At 46.0% G+C, this 19,957-nt stretch overlaps 1 long non-coding RNA gene across 1 annotated transcript; it reads right to left on the minus strand.

The window, feature by feature from the left end:
- Positions 1 to 121: 121 nt before the first annotated feature.
- On the minus strand, positions 122 to 11,827 carry LOC127612124 (uncharacterized). Its single transcript, XR_007965582.1, has 3 exons — positions 11,743 to 11,827; positions 1,581 to 1,791; positions 122 to 1,502 (listed from the first exon to the last, which is right to left on the minus strand). It is a non-coding gene; the product is annotated as an uncharacterized LOC127612124 (long non-coding RNA).
- Between the last annotated feature and the right edge of the window lie 8,130 nt (positions 11,828 to 19,957).

The raw sequence follows: 19,957 nt of genomic DNA on the forward strand, positions 1-19,957 counted from the left end.
CTACATTTTAGACTGCCCAAAAGCAGGTTTAAATTTCTGTGCAGGTAGTGCAATGCAATTTTGGTGGATCTGATCCTGGGGCAGACAATTTCTGAGCTCCGTGAATCTGTGTTGTGTATTTCATTTATAAATATGACAACCGCGTGGGACAATCCCTCTGAATCATTGCAGAAATCATTTCATTAAACTTATTATTATCATTACCATCTCAAAAATATTTTTAATCAAACTCCCGCTGCCGGCATCATTATGGGTGGTGGTGGGGTGGGTTTTCTCACACATGTAGGGTGCCCAACCACGGCAGCCCAACTTTACGACATCTGCAAGTGGAGATGTTTTTGCAGTTCCTCTTACTCTAAATTTTACGTTTTAATGTGAGCGGTGAATTATTCCCTGGTAACAGTAGCAGACTTGTGTTCATCCACCCCTTTTATTCAATTATTGTTCACTCACTCTTGCAGCACATAATTAAGAACCATGAATCATGACTAAGTATTGTGTTTAAAAGTCACTTGTGTCTCTAGTAGAGATGTTCGAGATACGGGGAGAACATGCAAGCTCCACACACTAAGACCGGAGCCGGAATCAGACCCTGTACCTCTGCACTGTGAAGCACACATGCTATCCAGTTGACTGACCACCGTGTCACCCTATTTGCTATCCACCATGTAAATTAATGTAAAGAACAAAACATTACGTAAAGAAAAGTCCTCTCAATTGTTCCCCTAAAAACCACATACGTGATTCTGTTTAAAAAAAAAGTAGCTAAACTGTTCAACTATTGCATATTACTGTTCTCAAATTTATTTGCTTTCCTAACCTTCGACACTGCACACCACAGGTTGTCAAAATAGATAACGCTCTGAGTAAAACATTCACACGGGCTAGAAATGCAGACCACGCTACAATGCAAGACAATAGAGTTATTGAGTTTAAAAAGGGCACTTTAAACATTCCACGTCATTCACAGCTGTAACAGGCACATTCTGCTTGTTTCACACATTCCATAGCTATCAGCTAACACTGCAGGACTTCACAGCTGCAGAATTATCTTTATAAGTACAGGTATATTAAAACATACAAGGAATTTGACTCTGGTGGTTGGAGTCATTCTAGTAGCAAGAAACGATACTAAAATTGATTTACTGGACATTCCCACAAATGTACAACGATAGAGTCCGACACCAATATCAAGTGCCCAATAGTATAATGATTTCTCTCATCAACACAACGTTTGATGTTGAGATTGCGGTTCAACTGTTGAACAATCTTATGACCGGAAGAGACTCAGTTGGGAGGTGTGCGTTTTTCAATACTACCAACCAAGGCTGTATAAAATGGTGTCCGAAGTGAAGTCTGACAAAAGTATTTTGCCTGCCCTCCTCTTCACCCTTGCAGCTTGCAAGTCTTCAACACAGAGTACTGGGCTCTGATGGTCCTTTCAGCAAACCTCGCTGTCTGTAGTGGTTTAATTTTCTCCTTTGTAGCAGCACCAAAGCAGACTGAGATGGAAGAACACTGAGCTAATAAAATGACATCTGTGTCGAGATGCCCCGGCACAAGTCTATCCTCTGCTGTACCTTTTTGAGCATGGAATTGATGTTGGCCTTCCACTTCAGGTCCTGATAGATTGTACTTTGCAGGAGCATGAAGGTCTCAATTGTTGACACAGCGTAGTTGGACAGTGTGTGCGGTCACTGTGGCCAAGGATGTTTCCATCAGTGCACAATTGTCTATACTGTCTTGAAGGGCTGAGCAGCGCTTGCTGTGCGACTGCTTTTAGGGATCCTTCTAAAAAAAGAATCATGCAAGTCAACTCTTTGCTAGCGTGAAAGCAGCACATGACAGGCTCAAAGTTCTTCCAATTATTTACTAGATCGGCGCAGTATTAATATGCACTTTTTGTATTATATAGAGAGAGAGAGGAAAAAAAAATTCTTAGACATGGAAGAGTTGTCATTTTCTGTTCACACAGTGGAGATTTTTCATCCTGACATAAGTTTATCCCAGTAGTCGCAAGTGTCTTTGAAGTCATTTTCATAATACATATGTATAAACAAAAATACGTATCCATTGGAACTTACAGTTAAACACACAGAATGTGAGACTGTGTGAGATGCGTTGGCAGATGTGTATGTTCAACTGTAAAAGAAAACTAGAAGAAATTCATCATCTGAATTACGAAAGGAACACTTTTTGCTGGTCTCAAAATGTGTGCTGAAAAGACAGTGCCAAATATTACAATACATCGTTACATGCGTGACAAACGTTATGTTGAGTATATTACCAGAATATTGTTGTGCATTTCTGCAATCCAGAAGGAATAAATAAATAAAATAATAGTGACATGTTTACATTTACAGGCAATGTCTGTAATATAGTAAAAAACATTAGGATTCTTTTTCATATTTTGGTGGATGGTAACCAGGAACTTGAACAAGCATATTTAAGAAAAGATGCCTGTTAATTCGTTGGAACATTCTGTACAAAAGAGGGACACGACAACAACTTGTGCAAGCGGCCGCAAACACAAACAATGAATTTTTCTTTTTTTTTTGCTTCTTTAGAACAATCGTTATTTCTCAACCAGCAGACATTCCAGGGGAAAGAACAACTCCATCCATCCATCCATCCATCCATCCATCCATCCATTTTCTAAACCGCTTATCACCAAAAGAGTTGCAGTCATGCTGCAGCCTATCCCAGCTAGCTGTCTTTGGGCAGAAGGCGGGGTACATCCTGAACTAGTTGCCAGCCAATCGCAGGGCATGCATAGACAAACACCCATTCACACTCACAACCTCACCAAGAGACAATTTAGAGTGTTTCATTATCCTGCCATGCATATTTTTGGCATGTGGGAGGAAATCTGAGTACCCGGAGAAAACCCAGGCAGGCACAGGGAGAACAGGCCAAAACCCTGAACCTCTGCACTGTGTGGTGGACATGCTAGCTTGTCGACCACCGTACCGCCGAAGAACAACACTTTTACTGGAAATTATGCAATATTTTCGGGAGCTATTTGGTAACCTGGGTAGTCAAGGTTTGGGTTTAGCCTTAGGTTTTTAATTGCAGTTGGGTTGTAATTCTCAAAATGACTGCCTCCTGTTGCTGGAACGGATTTTATTGCAAGCAGCCATATGATATCAGCCAAAATGCTCTGACAGAGCTGCCAATTGTTATGGATTAGCCTTATTTTATTCCAGAAATCACTGAACGCAAACCCATTACTCCTGTAACACTGATTGTTCCGGATATGTAAGAAAATAATGGATCATTATACATCTCTCTCTCTCTCTCTCTCTCTCTCTCTCTCTCTCTCTCTCTCTCTCTCTCTCTCTCTCTCTCTCTCTCTCTCTTTCTCTCTCTCTCTATATATATATATATATATATATATCAGGCCTTCCACTGGAAGCAGTAGACAGCAGTAAAACACTCATACCCTCTTTCATTTCAGTATCATATGGTAAGTTTCAAATAAATGCATACTATGAGCTTGAATACATTTGTAGCGTTTCCACATTATTTCATTTACTTGCTCCAAATTTTGCATCAGTTTTGGCCTGAAAATAAAAACCCAAGGCGCTTCTCTTCCTCTCTGCCATCCCTCACGGTCCATCAGCATCTCTCTGTGCTGCTTATGGTTGGGCATGTTGCTGGGTGTGTTGCTTGCTGAGCCTATTTGCTTGATAACCGGAAAGCTCATAGGACGAGCGGCACAATAGTAAAAGCAAAGCGTGTCTGTTCCACATGGCCGCCCAGAGAGGCACATCAGTTGTAGACAGAAGCTGGCCCACCAGCCTGTCATCATCATCAGTAAATTACAATTCCTCACCACTATTTAAGGACCGTCAGTTAAAAAAAAAAAGGTAAAAGTTTCATTCATTTCATCAGTTTGGACCTCTTTATACACACACAAACACATTTTTGCTCCTCCTGCTTCTCCTCCACAAAGGAGATCTTGTAGCTGGGTACCCCAACAGGTACATTTACGCCTTGAGGAATACCAGCTTATAGAAGATGGTGTTGGCCAGGACGGCCCTCGTGAGGGGGGGACAATGTGGACAACATTCTCTCCACGGTAGCGGAACTAGGGAGTGGGGTGTAATATTTGACGAACAAGTCTACTCGTGCAAACCTGTCCTCCTCGGGGAAGAGGGCCCAGGAGGGGGCTTACAGTTCTGGATGCTGGCCCCAGGCCAACAGACTACTGATATGACGCAGCACGATTACATGAATGGGGTTAATGCGCTAACAGGCCAACTTGTACTGCAAAAATAATTTGCCTAAGATAGTATTTGCTTTCCGGGTTAGTCACGGTTCAGGTAATGGCCGAAAATTGCTTCCGTTTGTGCTTATTCTGTCAGTGTTTCAAAGTTTCCGTCACACGTCAGTCCACAAGCAAAACGAGACCCTGTCATTGACAGACTGATTGACCTTCCAACGGTATTGATGGCCTTTCCACCACTTTCAATAGGATACAATTGTCAGTAATGATGTCATCGATATCTATAGAAATAGCCTTGCTCACATTTAGCAAGGCTATTTCTATAGATCTTGTGTTTACATTGTCAAATGATGATTTCTACAACAATCCTAGGGAAATCACAATGTCCCATCACTACTGTGCTGATTTTTATAGCAGGCTGGTAGCCTACTCATGGGGTCGATTGAGCTTAGCTGAGCCGTGTTGGTACACTGTGTAGACGCTGACATCAGCCACAGCTGCTTCATTGGTAGCATGACTTATTCATGTTGGAAAGTTGCACTAAATCTTACCCTTTGATGTTGTCTATTTTTGGAACGGACACTCAATTAAACTTACCTGACGACACTGAGAACTCCGAACCTGGCGATGTGACTTCAAAGCCCATCAATCCACCTGTCGGTGAAGGGCATCAGCATTACGTATGTTTACCCATGTTTTGTTTTGAAAGCTGTCCTTTTTAACTTTTTATGATTAAGCAGAGTTAAATGACCCGCCCAACAAAACTATACACACAAGGGCATGGTGTGCGGAAGGCTGAGTGTGTATGCATGATATGAGTGGATATGTCAGTGCATGACAATGATTGACATACACATGCTTCTACCAAAAACGTCTCTAATGGGCTATTATTGTCGCGAGATGACAGGTTTTAAAATAATCAAATGATATATTTGTAATTGCAAATTCTGCCTTTAAAAGTAGATTGTTGTCAAAGTCTTATAAGAAAATCTAACCTTACTCGTGGCTTTATCAGTATCACAATTTCCATCACAATATGTGAAATTTTAAGTGGTCAAACAAGTTAAATCAACATTTTCCTGCTCACAATCAGCCATTCAAATGGAATTTTTAAAAAAGTGAAAGGCGACAAATAGAAAGGGGGAAATGTTCGGCAAACTGGTGAACATTAAACTAATTTACAGATTCTCACAACCAGCGCCGCCAGTTCGTTATTGCTAAATGATTCTGTCAGTTCAAGCAACAATCACTCCTCACCAACAGCCCCTTGAATCGACGCAGTCAAAACAATGAGCATGCACTCCTGAAATTTTCAGAGGGCTGTTACCTCTCCAGCGGTCTAGACTCAAGAGCATTCCCTTGACCATTTTACTTGCTCATGCTCATCAAATCGGCACCAACAATTATATGAAGCTAATACTACGAATGGAGTTCTTTTAACAGAAAGGAGGGATAAAGAGGCACGATTATGAGTAAAATGTAAGTCGTTGAAGTTCATTTGGCTTCAAGTGATTGAAGTGCCATGCAACTCTGTGCAAATTAGTTGAAAATGGGCAACTTGATATTCTTTCAGCAATACATTAGAATTCAACCAATGTATGTGAATTAGCCATTAATGCGTTAAATCAACTAATTAAATACAAAATCCTAACAATGTTTCATTTCTTTGAGTCAGAGCCAATTTTTCAACCCGTGTATAGCTCATGGCCGCAAGCCATATCGATAGTGATGGGTCCATGAGGCCTCATGAGGCGTGTCGACACACTGACACACTGTGTTGATACTGTGCTGATACTGTGTCACTGACCACTGCCACCTGCTGGACCTTCAAGATCCCTGCAGCCAACCCACTTAACAGACTGAACTGACTGATAAATTGTTTTGTATATTGAACATATAAAATATACAATTCGGTAATAAATTGGCAAAAGGTGAAGGTAAGATATAAAAAAAGGAAAAGAAAATAGTCATCATCACAAATATGTGGTCAAAGGAGTAGAAAGAAGCAAAAAACCTACCCCGAGTCCTACCCCTTCTTATATATGAATTGATCATTTTTCTAAATAGGAAAGAAAGTCTAAATATCAACAAATGCTTTTACCCTTATGTATGCTGTACTAATACATTTTTACATTAGGTTTGTATATACAGTACATACTCTTTAGAGCACATGTATATGTCGATTTTCTCATATTCATAATGGATGCTACAATTCATTAATATATTAAATAATCTCATCAATGTATTTCTGATGTATTGCTATATTTCATGAGTGTATCGAATTTATCAGCTTAATTCTGATTTGTATAGTTGTCTTGTACTACTCTCGAATTCATTAATCTCAGCAAGAGCGTTCCTCATTTTACTGGTCCGTTTCAGAATCATTCCACAGATTTACACCTATTACAGATACACTCCTTTGTGTGATGTTCGTTCGTGTTTTGGATTTTTTTGTATAGATTAGTACCCCCTAAATTATGACAACTTTCTCGAATTTTAAAAAGCTTCTGGATCTTTTGGCAAAGGATATTATTGTGTGCTTTGTACATTAATTGGGCGATTTTGAAGTCAATCAGGTCATGAGATTTCATGGTTTAATTTGATAAACAGTGGATTTGTGGGTTCTGTCCATTTGGAACCAGTGATTGTTCCGATTGCTTTGTATTGTAGTTTTAAAACAGTGTTTTACTGGCATTTCCCCATATTCCCACACAATAGGTCAAATATGGAAGTAATAAAAGTATGTGTACAAGGATCTCTTATTCAGCACATCCTTAGTTTTTGGGAGGATCCCTATGGTTTGGGATATTTTTCTTTTATTATCTATTATGTAGCTGCCAGCACGGTTTTGCATCTACAACTGTTCCAAAACATTTTCATAAGGTCATTCATCGATTTGATGATGAAGTGTATACAATATCATTCACATCCATGCATTCATTTTGCAACATTCAATGTGTTCAAATAATGTGAAGATCATTTGAATGAGGATGCTTGTGGGCTTTTATTTCACAAATTTTTATTGAGAAAAATAAGATGCTGCAATGTTTTAAACTTCAGCCTGTTGCGTCTTTTACAAGCGATTTCTCCTGCTGTGGAGAACACACGCTCACAAGGGACGGATGAGGCTGGCGTACAAAGGAACTCCTTTGCGAGGTGGGAGAGGTTTGGGAAAGAAGTGTGTTGCTCCTTCCAGTACAGCTGCTTCGTGGAACCTTGATTGTCAAACATGGAGTGGAGAGTCAACCAATAATAATTACTGATTGTCAATTAAATCATCAACATAGCAACCGTGAAAAGATGAGTGAACGTTTGTATACCTGGCGTAATACTGGGTGTATCGCGAACTTCATTCTCATGCTTGGCCCGATAATGCCTCAGCATGGTGGAGGTGCTTCTGTTGGTGTATGACAATTCGACCCGGCAAATTCGACATTTCACCTGTAATGAAATGTGAATAAGAAGTAACCAAGAGTTACCTTGAAATGTATTCGGATTAGAATGGTACAACACATGTCAATAATCTGAGAGGCACTCGGCGAGTGCCTCTCGCCGACAGAAGGCGATTTGAATAAATAAATAAATAATACCTTATTCTCCGCGACATCAAAATGGTCCCACACGGCGGATGATTTGCGTCTCTGCTCCATAATCGGCAAGGAAGGAAAGGCACTGACACGAACTTCGACAAGCGAGCGTGAGTGAGGTCTGGCTTGTTTCGGCAAGTGGCATTGTGTCGCCAAACCCACTTCCTTATAAACACTGTGCGGCGGGCTTTTGCTGCGTCAACGCCCTCTGCACTGAGTCGACGCCCCCTGGACTAAGTGGCGCAGCCTGTACTGTGCCAAGCAGCCGATGCGGTCTAAACTGCACCGGTGCAGTTCACGTGTCAATTAGCAGCCTGGACTGTGTCAACGCAGCCGATGTGTCAATTAGCAGCCTGGACTGTGTCAACGCAGCCGGTGTGTCAATTAGAAGCCTGGACTGTGTCAACGCAGTTCACGTGTCAATCACGTGACATAATGAGCCAGCACATGCATCGACACGTGGTTTGCTCTGTGAGCCCGGCGCATGTGTCAATGCATCGGTGTCGCTGGACCCATCACTACATATCGATCATACTTCATGTCACGTTGCGTGGTGGTGGTGGACCCAAAAATCAGTCAGAAGGGAGGAGCAGGGTGAACTTGACGAATTGTATTTAAAACAGCTAAATCCAAAACAAGCAAAGTCCAAAGTAACAAACAAAAAACATGACTGAAACAAAAACTATCAATAACTAAAACACTACCAGAACAAACCTGATAGCAGCAACGGAACAGCAACAATGTCCCGACAATGAGTCTTCGGGCGGGAGTCCTTTTATAGAACTAATTACCTAATGACCAACAGGTGTGCAGCTGCAGGGGGAGTCCTACAGTGCCACCTGTTTGTCCCAAACCGAATCATGACATTTCATGTACATCTTCACATGTATTGATGGCTTTCATGCAATTCTTGCCTAACTGAGGCAAATACAGCATATGTCACAGCTTATAGAGGCATGGCTGTTAACACCACTGCTTCAAAATAAAAATAATTATACACATATAAATTAAAGTTTTTCCGTCAATGACACAGATTTAAACGCAAACTGAATTGCCATAATGTTATTGTGAGACAGGATTTAAAGTCAATAAAGCTTTCAGCTTGAGCACCTGGGAGGCCCTCTAACAGGGATAGCGGTTTTATTGTAGTGGAGTGTCACTTTATGGAGTCAAGCAGAAGTGAAGTACAGCTTAACTAGGAGACATAAAGAGGTTTTCTAGGGAGGGAGGGTAAAGGACAAGCAGGTGAGCTCAACTGGTTAGATCGCTTTAGGGTTGCAAGTGTCTGTCAGGATGACGTCAGCCAGCAGATTATTGAAAGGAGCCTTTATTCTTCAAAGCAGCTTGGATCACAGGCCCCACATACACAAACACTGAAGCGGGTTTGAACACACATCTTTCAGTTCTCTCTTCCTGCTTCTCTTCTTACCTTTCTTGGTCGATTGCAACTGGATTTTCTTTGTGTGCGTTTCATTACACATGCCTTTCATTCAACACTTTAGAATCTCGACGCAGAAACAGACAACAACTGTTGAACTGACTTTTTAAGAATCTTATATACCAAACATTTTGGGGCCCCGAGGAAGAGCTTGTTTTTCTCTTACTGAAGACAGTCTGCCTTTGAAAAAAGTAGTAACGCTAAATACTGCAGGGTTAGGCCTGCAGGGAAACCTGTCACATTTTCTGCTGATATGATGTCCATGGGCTTGGTTGGTCCAAGATTAAAAGACTTTGACTTGTTTTCCATACCACAATATCAAAATGAGCAAAAAACATACACTGTATAAAAACTCAACAATCATTACAACACAATACTGTGAGGTCTAGGATTTTCCTAAAAAGAGCCAACCTGGACCTAAGTGTCATGTACTTGTGTTCTCAGGGTTGTGAGGTGAGGGTTTCATGTTATGGGTTTGTAGGGTATTGCGCTGTTGAAGTTGCAGTGCATGTGCTACCTTTGTTATGTAGTTTAGCACAAGTCATTAAAAAAAAAACATGTTTCGGAATCGGAGGGAATGTAGGGCTCAAAACACTGACTCTTTGGTCACTGGGTGACTCACTCCATCAACTAAATCACAGTGGCCCCTAATGTTTGATGCAGCAGTGTTATTTATGATGATATGTTTTTAAGCACTACAGTAAAATCGAATCGAAATCCAGTAACAGAAAAGGAAAAAAAATCTCCCCTCAAAGTATATTGTAAAAAAAAAAAAAGGGCACATTTCCAAGTCCTAAACCGCAAGTATGTGAGGGTCCATTGCAATTTCCATTAAAAACATACAGTTTTTAATGAAATATAATTACAGACCACATGGCGCTACACAATGGGTAGGGAGGGCTTTTGTCCACCCCCAGCTTCAAATCCAAGCAATTTATTGAATTATTTATGTGTAAAAACAAGTTGTTGTTGTTTTTTCCCCCCCAAAGTTCACCAGTGTGTTTCTGGAGGCATGGGATGAGTCTTTTCATTTCTTGTTCAATGGGGGCATGTTCGGAAATAATCTCGGGGGGCATTCGGAAATCTCAGAGCGTGCACTGGTTTATTGTGACCACTTGAAAATAATTAAAAAAAAAACGTTGCTCAAATTTGTCGTTCAGCTATTCAGATTGCACCAAAAACGGCGCTTGGCACTCGGTGCTCCAAATGAGGCCACTGTGCGCCAGTGCTGGCTCCATTCGGAAATTAATGTGTAGTGCACTCGAACTCACCAAACACACCCATTCTCAGAGTAGTGCACGGACGTCAGAGTGAATTTCTGAAGGCGTCTTGCAGTAATTTATCTTGCAGTCCATCTCAGGAATGGATAGCTTTGTGATGGAAAAAAAAAATCCCCAAATCTCCCACTCTCCCAGGGGGTGCAAAGTCGAAGATTTGCAGGTGTTTTGTGTGTGTGTGTGTGTTTGGATGCTTTGCACTTTTGGTGTGTTGGAGTTTGTTGGCAGCTGAGTTCCATATTTAGTTTTCTTAGTGTCATCATTGCTTTAAAGAATCCTGACTGCCTGCTTGCACCCTGCACCTGTGGACCGATTGCATCCCCGCCTGAACTCCACTCACCCCCAGTTGAAACGGGCATTCAAATAAACATTTGTTGAACGCTAACCTGCCTTTTCCCAATTTCTGTTCGAGCCTCCACGAACCCTGATCGAGAGCGCGATGGGAAAAAATAAGCCCTGTCTAACTTCTGAAGAGCCACACCTTTGTTAATCCCTCGTCTGGAACTATGTTTACCGATCCACAGTTCATCGCTATCCACTTGGAAAGAACATTCGTCAGTCTGTCAGTCACTGACTTGCTCACACACGGGGTGTTCCTGAATTTAGTTTGGCAAAGAGTTTTACGACAGTGTCTTCACAGCTAACATTAGCTGCAGCTGCAGTTGCGGCTGAGTGTTTTGCATTGTTTTATGTGGTAGGCGAAACCTGAGCTGCTAATGTGGTAACCAAACCGCTGACAAAGAAGGCTGACAAAGACGCAAGAATCAAGACAAGGGCACGGAAAATCCTCCTGGATCCCCCGCACCCTGCCCACCACCTTACCCAGCCACTCCCCTCAGGCAGACGCTACAGATCCATGCGCACCAAATCCATTAGACACTTAAACAGCTTCTTCCTTCTAGCCATTAACTCCTTAAACAGTCTGACTACACTGATGTACAGTCTGACTACACTAATGTAGTCACTCTTCTTGTACTACAAAATGGTACTACAAAACTACTGGTTACTCTAAAATGGTTCAATGATTTTGTTGTTTACGATGATACTAGTGCAGCGTGTTATACCGGAGACAAATTCCTTGTGTGTTCTACATACTTGGCCAATAAAGATGATTCTGATTCTGATTCTGATAACACTGTACCTTTATAAAAGGTACCCTTGGGGCATTTTTGGCAATTGAAATTTACCATTCATAGGACTGACAGCTCTTACCTGCTTCTTTACTTTCACATCTTCTCTGCGCTTCTCAATGCTTGTCTCAACTTGTCTTCACAACTACAAAAGGAACCTATCAGGTTTATCCAAACACAATGACAGCCAATCAGTGGCCTCTTCAGGGTGTGATTGACCATTGTTATCCATCCCCCTACCACCTCCCTTACGCTCCAACAACCCAATCGCAAGGAGCCCAATGCATACAAATGGAACTAATCAACATGCATAAACTGTCACATTAGAGATTAAAAATTTATCCATCCATCCATCCATCCATTATCTACCGCTTATCCGGGGCCGGGTCGCGGGGGCAACAGCTTTAGCAGGGAAGCCCAGACTTCCCTCTCCCTAGCTACTTCTTCCAGCTCTCCCCGGGGGATCCCGAGGCGTTCCCAGGCCAGCTGGGTGACGTAGTCTCTCCAGCGTGTCCTGGGTCTTCCTCGGGGTCTCCTCCCGGTGGGACATGCCCGGAACACCTCACCAGGGAGGCGCTCAGGAGGCATCCGAATCAGATGCCCAAGCCACCTCATCTGGCTCCTCTCGATGTGGAGGAGAAGCGGCTCGACTCTGAGCCCCTCCCGGATGACCGAGCTCCTCACCTTATCTCTAAGGGAGAGCCCAGACACCCTGCGGAGAAAACTCATTTCGGCCGCTTGTATCCGGGATCTCGTTCTTTCGGTCACGACCCATAGCTCGTGGCCATAGATGAGGGTTGGGACGTAGATCGACCGGTAAATTGAGAGCTTCGCCCTTTGGCTCAGCTCCTTCTTCACCACGACAGACCGATACAACGTCCGCATCACAGCAGACGCTGCACCGATCCGCCTGTCGATCTCTCGCTCCCTCCTGCCCTCACTCGTGAACAAGACCCCAAGATACTTAAACTCCTCCACTTGGGGCAAGATCTCCCCCCCGACCCGGAGGGGGCACTCCACCCTTTTCCGACTGAGGACCATGGTTTCAGATTTGGAGGTGCTGATTTTCATCCCAACCGCTTCACACTCGGCTGCGAAACGCTCCAGTGAGAGTTGTAGAGCCCCGTTTGAAGGAGCCAACAGCACCACATCATCTGCAAAAAGCAGGGATGTAATACTGAGGCCCCCAAAACGGACTCCCTCAACGCTTCGGCTGCGCCTAGAAATTCTGTCCATAAAGGTTATGAACAGAATCGGTGACAAAGGGCAGCCTTGGCGGAGTCCTACCCTCACTGGGAACGATTCCGACTTACTGCCGGCAATGCGAACCAAACTCTGACATCGGTGGTATAGTGACCGAACAGCCCGTATCAGGGGGTTCGGTACCCCATACCCACGAAGCACCCCCCACAGAACTCCCCGAGGGACACGGTCAAACGCCTTCTCCAAGTCCACAAAACACATGTAGACTGGTTGGGCGAATTCCCACATACCCTCAAGGACCCTGCTAAGGGTGTAGAGCTGGTCCACTGTTCCACGGCCGGGACGAAAACCACACTGCTCCTCCTCAATCTGAGGCTCGACTTCCCGACGGACCCTCCTCTCCAGCACCCCTGAATAGACCTTACCAGGGAGGCTGAGGAGTGTGATCCCTCTGTAGTTGGAACACACCCTCCGGTCCCCCTTTTTAAAAAGAGGGACTACCACCCCGGTCTGCCAATCCAGGGGCACTCTCCCTGTTGACCACGCGATGTTGCAGAGGCGTGTCAACCAGGACAGCCCCACAACATCCAGAGCCTTGAGGAACTCCGGGCGGATCTCATCCACCCCTGGGGCCTTGCCACCGAGGAGCTTTTTAACCACATCGGTGACTTCAACCACAGAGATAGGAGAGCCCACCTCAGAGTCGTCTGGCTCTGCTTCCTCCAAGGAAGGCGTGTTGGTGGAGTTGAGGAGGTCTTCGAAGTACTCTGCCCACCGGTTCACAACGTCCCGAGTCGAAGTCAGCAGCGCCCCATCCCCACTGTACACAGTGTTAGTGGTGCACTGCTTCCCCCTCCTGAGACGTCGGATGGTGGACCAGAATTTCCTCGAAGCCGTCCGGAAGTCGGCTTCCATGGCCTCACCGAACTCTTCCCACGCTCGGGTTTTTGCCTCGGCGACCACCGAAGCCGCGGTCCGCTTGGCCAGTCGATACCCGTCAGCTGCCTCTGGGGTCCCACAGGCCATAAAGGCTCGATAGGACTCCTTCTTCAGCTTGACGGCATCCCTTACTGCTGGTGTCCACCAGCGAGTACGGGGATTGCCGCCACGACAGGCACCAACCACCTTACGGCCACAACTCAGATTGGCCGCCTCAACAATAGAGGCACGGAACATGGTCCACTCGGGCTCAATGTCCCCCGCCTCCCCCGGAACATGGGAAAAGCTCTGTCGAAGGTGGGAGTTGAAACTCCTTCTGACAGGGGATTCCGCCAGACGCTCCCAACAAACCCTCACTATACGTTTGGGTCTGCCAGGACGGACCGGCATCTTCCCCCACCATCGGAGCCTACTCACCACCAGGTGGTGATCAGTTGACAGCTCCGCCCCTCTCTTCACCCGAGTGTCCAGAACATGCGGCCGCAAATCCGTTGATACAACTACAAAGTCGATCATCGAACTGCGGCCTAGGGTGTCCTGGTGCCAAGTGCACATATGGACACCCTTATGTTTGAACAAGGTGTTCGTTATGGACAATCCGTGGCGAGCACAGAAGTCCAATAACAAAACACCACTCGAGTTCTGATCGGGGGGGCCGTTCCTCCCAATCACGCCCCTCCAAGTCTCACTGTCATTGCCCACGTGAGCATTGAAGTCCCCCAGCAGAACAAGGGAGTCCCCAGCAGGAGTACTCTCCAGCACACCCTCCAAGGACTCCAAAAAGGGTGGGTATGCTGAGCTGCTGTTTGGTGCATATGCACAAACAACAGTCAGTAACCGTCCACCCACCCGAAGGCGGAGGGAGGCAACCCTCTCGTCTACCGGTGTGAACCCCAATGTACAGGCACTGAGCCGGGGGGCAATGAGTATGCCCACACCTGCTCTGCGCCTCTCACCGTGAGCAACTCCAGAGTGGAAGAGAGTCCAACCCCTCTCGAGAGAACTGGTACCAGAACCCAAGCTGTGTGTGGAGGCAAGTCCGACTATATCCAGTCGGAAATTCTCTGCCTCACACACCAGCTCGGGCTCCTTCCCTGCCAGAGAGGTGACATTCCATGTCCCAAGAGCTAGCTTCTGCAGCCGAGGATCGGACCGCCAGGGTCCCCGTCTTTGGCTGCCGCCCAGCTCACATAGCACCCGACCCCTTTGGCCCCTCTCATGGGTGGTGAGCCCATGGGAAGGGGGACCCACGTTGCCTCTTCGGGCTGTGCCCGGCCGGGCCCCATGGGTGTAGGCCCGGCCACCAGGCGCTTGCCAACGAGCCCCACCTCCAGGCCTGGCTCCAGAGTGGGGCCCCGGTGACCCGCGTCCGGGCAAGGGAAACCTTGGTCCATATATTGTAGTCATCATAAGGGTCTATGAGCCATGCTTTGTCTGGCCCCTCACCTAGAACCTGTTTGCCATGGGTGACCCTGCCAGGGGCATAAAGCCCCAGACAACTTAGCTCCTAGGATCATTGGGACACGCAAACCCCTCCACCACGGTAAGGTGACGGCTCACGGAGGGGGATTAAAAATTTAAGTAATGCGAATTAAAAAAAAAAAAACCATACTGCTCCAAATGTGATTACAGTCACATTTGGAGCAGTATGGTTTGTTTTTTTTTTTTTTTTTTTTTTTTTTTTTTTTTTAATTCGCATTGATTAAAAATTTAAGTAATGCGAATTAAAAAAACAAACCATACTGCTCCAAATGTGACTGTAATCAATTGATCACATTGTATTTGATTGTAATTGTCGTGATAACCTGACACCCTAATTTATATATTTGATATGTGAGCAAATGAGCTACATTACTGTGTGTGTGTGTGTGTGTGTGTGTGTGTGTCTCGGGGTGAAGTTAATAACAATCTGGATAGCCATTCCTTTCCTATAGCCATCTCTTTTCACCAGGAACACCTCAAGCGTAAGCAAGTGTTGTCGAAATCATTCAAAATTTAAAAAAGTCTTCATCCTCCCTTTTTTGTGTTCAGGTGCTCTTTGTGGAGGATATGATGAGACCTTGAGGCAATCAGATGTAAAACACAATATTTATAGGTGTTTTGCATTGTAAAACCAGGAGTTGAATCAGTGAAGGTAACCCGACATGCACCTTTTTGTAATATGGGAGGAAACCAGAGGACGCATAGGTTATCTCCGCATCAGGAGATCATAAAAACTCCACTCAGGAAAGCCACATTCAAATCCCCAAGCTCAGAATTGTGATGCTGGTGTGCTAAGCACTTATTGTCCACTGAGCTAATTAATAATTAACAATTGACATTAAAGTGGACTGGGACCCAGTGCATGCCTACGTGAGGGTTCCCATTGATATCGTGCGTGGGTGGGCACACACACACACACACACACACACACACACACGCACACACACGCACACACACGCGCACACACACCCACACACACACACACACACACACACAACTGTAATGCAGTAACAGCCAGGGCTAGTTGGGGACAAAAGCTTGCTGGTCGTGACCTATGTGAGCTGAATGCTAACAGAGAGTAAGGAATGCTCACCAAGGGGACACATTCAATTGACGCACAAACACACACACACTGCTCTTTGAAGCATTTAAAAATGCAGTCAGACTTGTTGACTTGCAGCAGCGTTTGGGATAGAAGCAGAGTGCCAGAGAGCTCTGATTTTTTTTTCTCCCTGGAGCCAACGGGCAGAATCAATGAAGGACACATGAAAAGCTTATTGGTTATACCATTTCCAAATGGATAAGATTTTTTTTCTTTTACTTTTGCCCCGAAGTTAATTGACCTTTATTAACCCTTTCATGCACCCTGTAACCTGATAACATGATAAGCTGTCCACTGTAGTAACCGCTGTCCCTGAAAGGGTGAAACACAACACTTCCAGTTTTGCTGTCATGCTTAGTTGATAATAATTGACATATCTTTGTATTAACAGCACCAAAATGTAGCCAGCGTCAATTGATAATTCTTGTGTTGATGGAGTCGAAACGAGATGACATGTGAGTCATACCTGGTGTGTGCATTTTTGATTTTGCATCGTGAGCTGTACTTCAGGAACCTGAACTGTTTGAACTACTTTTAACTACAACCACAAGACTGCCCACGTAGTCTGGGAACATTTAGTTTCGACCTTTGACCCTAACAATCATCTGGTATGACTGTGGGAACACAGCAGGCTGACGATTTCAAGGTTTACCCTGTCATCTGCCATAAAAAGCTCATGGGGGGTGTGGGGGGTGTTTGTTGGTGGGGCAGAGGAAGCTGGTGGCAATAGAAGGAAACAGTAAAAGGAGATGGCAAAAAGAAAAAGTGTCCTCCTTTGTTTTGTTGTGAGGCTGGAAAGGATTTTTAGTTTATCTCTCCTCTCTGTATTGAATCTTTTAATTTATTTCCATGATTTACTCAGTTTATTGCATGTTTTATTGTGAGTCGGCAGAAATTTGCGGTAGCCAGGTCTGGCCTGGCAATCAATAGTCATTGATGCTATTAACATTGCACCACGTTTGACAAGTCATAAAATCCAACCTCACACAATCAAGTAATTGCAAACAGTGTCACAGCTGATTTACGGTATTTTTAAAACCTATCAATTAAAATTCAGCTTATGAGCTTCCGATCAAGTTTTGTATTCGTACGTTAATGAAGCATTTGCAAAGGTTTATTCAAGGCAGCTACACTTTTCAGTTCTACTTTTTCAGTACAAATTCTCCCTATGTTGTGGATTTTGACCTACAGTGGACTCAAAGATGTTCAACGCCTATGTTCAAACATAAGGGTGTCCATATGTGCACTTGGCACCAGGACACCCTAGGCCGTAGTTCCATGATCGACCTTGTGATCGTGTCATCGGATTTGCGGCCGCATGTTCTGGACACTCGGGTGAAGAGAGGGGCAGAGCTGTCAACTGATCACCACCTGGTGGTGAGTAGGCTCCGATGGTGGGGGAAGATGCCGGTCCGTCCTGGCAGACCCAAACGTATAGTGAAGGTTTGTTGGGAGCGTCTGGCGGAATCCCCTGTCAGAAGGAGTTTCAACTCCCACCTCCGACAGAGCTGTTCCCATGTTCCGGGGGAGACGGGGGACATTGAGTCCGAGTGGACCATGTTCAGTGCCTCTATTGTTGAGGCGGCCAAACTGAGTTGTGGCCGTAAGGTAGTTGGTGCCTGTCGTGGCGGCAACCCTCGTACTCGCTGGTGGACACCAGCAGTAAGGGATGCCGTCAAGCTGAAGAAGGAGTCCTATCGAGCCTTTATGGCCTGTGGGACCCCAGAGGCAGCTGACGGGTATCGACTGGCCAAGCGGAACACAGCTTTGGTGGTCGCCGAGGCAAAAACCCGAGCATGGGAAGAGTTCGGTGAGGCCATGGAAGCCGACTTCCGGACGGCTTCGAGGAAATTCTGGTCCACCATCCGACGTCTCAGGAGGGGGAAGCAGTGCACCACTAACACTGTGTACAGTGGGGATGGGGCGCTGCTGACTTCGACTCGGGACGTTGTGAACCGGTGGGCAGAGTACTTCGAAGACCTCCTCAACTCCACCAACACGCCTTCCTTGGAGGAAGCAGAGCCTGGGGACTCTGAGGTGGGCTCTCCTATCTCTGTGGTTGAAGTCACCGATGTGGTTAAAAAGCTCCTCGGTGGAAAGGCCCCAGGGGTGGATGAGATCCGCCCGGAGTTACTCAAGGTTCTGGATGTTGTGGGGCTGTCCTGGTTGACACGCCTCTGCAACATCGCGTGGTCAACGGGGAGAGTGCCTCTGGATTGGCAGACCGGGGTGGTAGTCCCTCTTTGATTTTTTAAAAAGGGGGACCGGAGGGTGTGTTCCAACTACAGAGGGATCACACTCCTCAACCTCCCTGGTAAGGTCTATTCAGGGGTGCTGGAGAGGAGGGTGCGTCAGGAAGTCGAGCCTCAGATTGAGGAGGAGCAGTGTGGTTTTCGTCCCGGCCGTGGAACAGTGGACCAGCTCTACACCCTTAGCAGGGTTCCTGAGGGTATGTGGGAATTCGCCCAACCAGTCTACATGTGTTTTGTGGACTTGGAGAAGTTTGACCGTGTCCCTCGGGGAGTTCTGTGGTGGGTGCTTCGTGGGTATGGAGTACCGAACCCCCTGATACGGGCTGTTCGGTCACTATACCACCGATGTCAGAGTTTGGTGCGCATTGCCGGCAGTAAGTCGGAATCGTTTCCAGTGGGGGTAGGACTCCGCCAAGGCTGCCCTTTGTCGCTGATTCTGTTCATAACGTTTATGGACAGAATCTCTAGGCGCAGCCGAAGCGTTGAGGGGGTCCGTTTTGGGGGCCTCAGTATTGCATCCCTGCTTTTTGCAGATGATGTGGTGATGTTGGCTCCTTCAAACAGGGCTCTCCAACTCTCACTGGAGCGTTTCGCAGCCGAGTGTGAAGCGGTTGGGATGAAAATCAGCACCTCAAAATCTGAAACCATGGTCCTCAGTCGGAAAAGGGTGGAGTGCCCCCTCCGGGTCGGGGGGGAGATCTTGCCCCAAGTGGAGGAGTTTAAGTATCTTGGGGTCTTGTTCACGAGTGAGGGCAGGAGGGAGCGAGAGATCGACAGGCGGATCGGTGCAGCGTCTGCTGTGATGCGGACGTTGTATCGGTCTGTCGTGGTGAAGAAGGAGCTGAGCCAAAGGGCGAAGCTCTCAATTTACCGGTCGATCTACGTTCCAACCCTCATCTATGGTCACGAGCTATGGGTCGTGACCGAAAGAACGAGATCCCGGATACAAGCGGCCGAAATGAGTTTTCTCCGCAGGGTGTCCAGGCTCTCGCTTAGAGATAAGGTGAGAAGCTCGGTCATCCGGGAGGGGCTCCGAGTCGAGCCGCTTCTCCTCCACATCGAGAGGAGCCAGATGAGGTGACTTGGGCATCTGATTCGGATGCCTCCTCAACGCCTCCCTGGTGAGGTGTTCCGGGCATGTCCCACCGGGAGGAGACCCCGAGGAAGACCAAGGACACGGTGGAGAGACTGTCACCCAGCTGGCCTGGGAACGCCTCGGGATCCCCCGGGGAGAGCTGGAAGAAGTAGCTAGGGAGAGGGAAGTCTGGGCTTCCCTGCTAAAGCTGTTGCCCCCGCGACCCGGCCCCGGATAAGCGGTA

This window comes from Hippocampus zosterae, chromosome 12 (assembly GCF_025434085.1).
Source record: "Hippocampus zosterae strain Florida chromosome 12, ASM2543408v3, whole genome shotgun sequence".
Classification (NCBI taxonomy): Eukaryota; Metazoa; Chordata; class Actinopteri; order Syngnathiformes; family Syngnathidae; genus Hippocampus; species Hippocampus zosterae.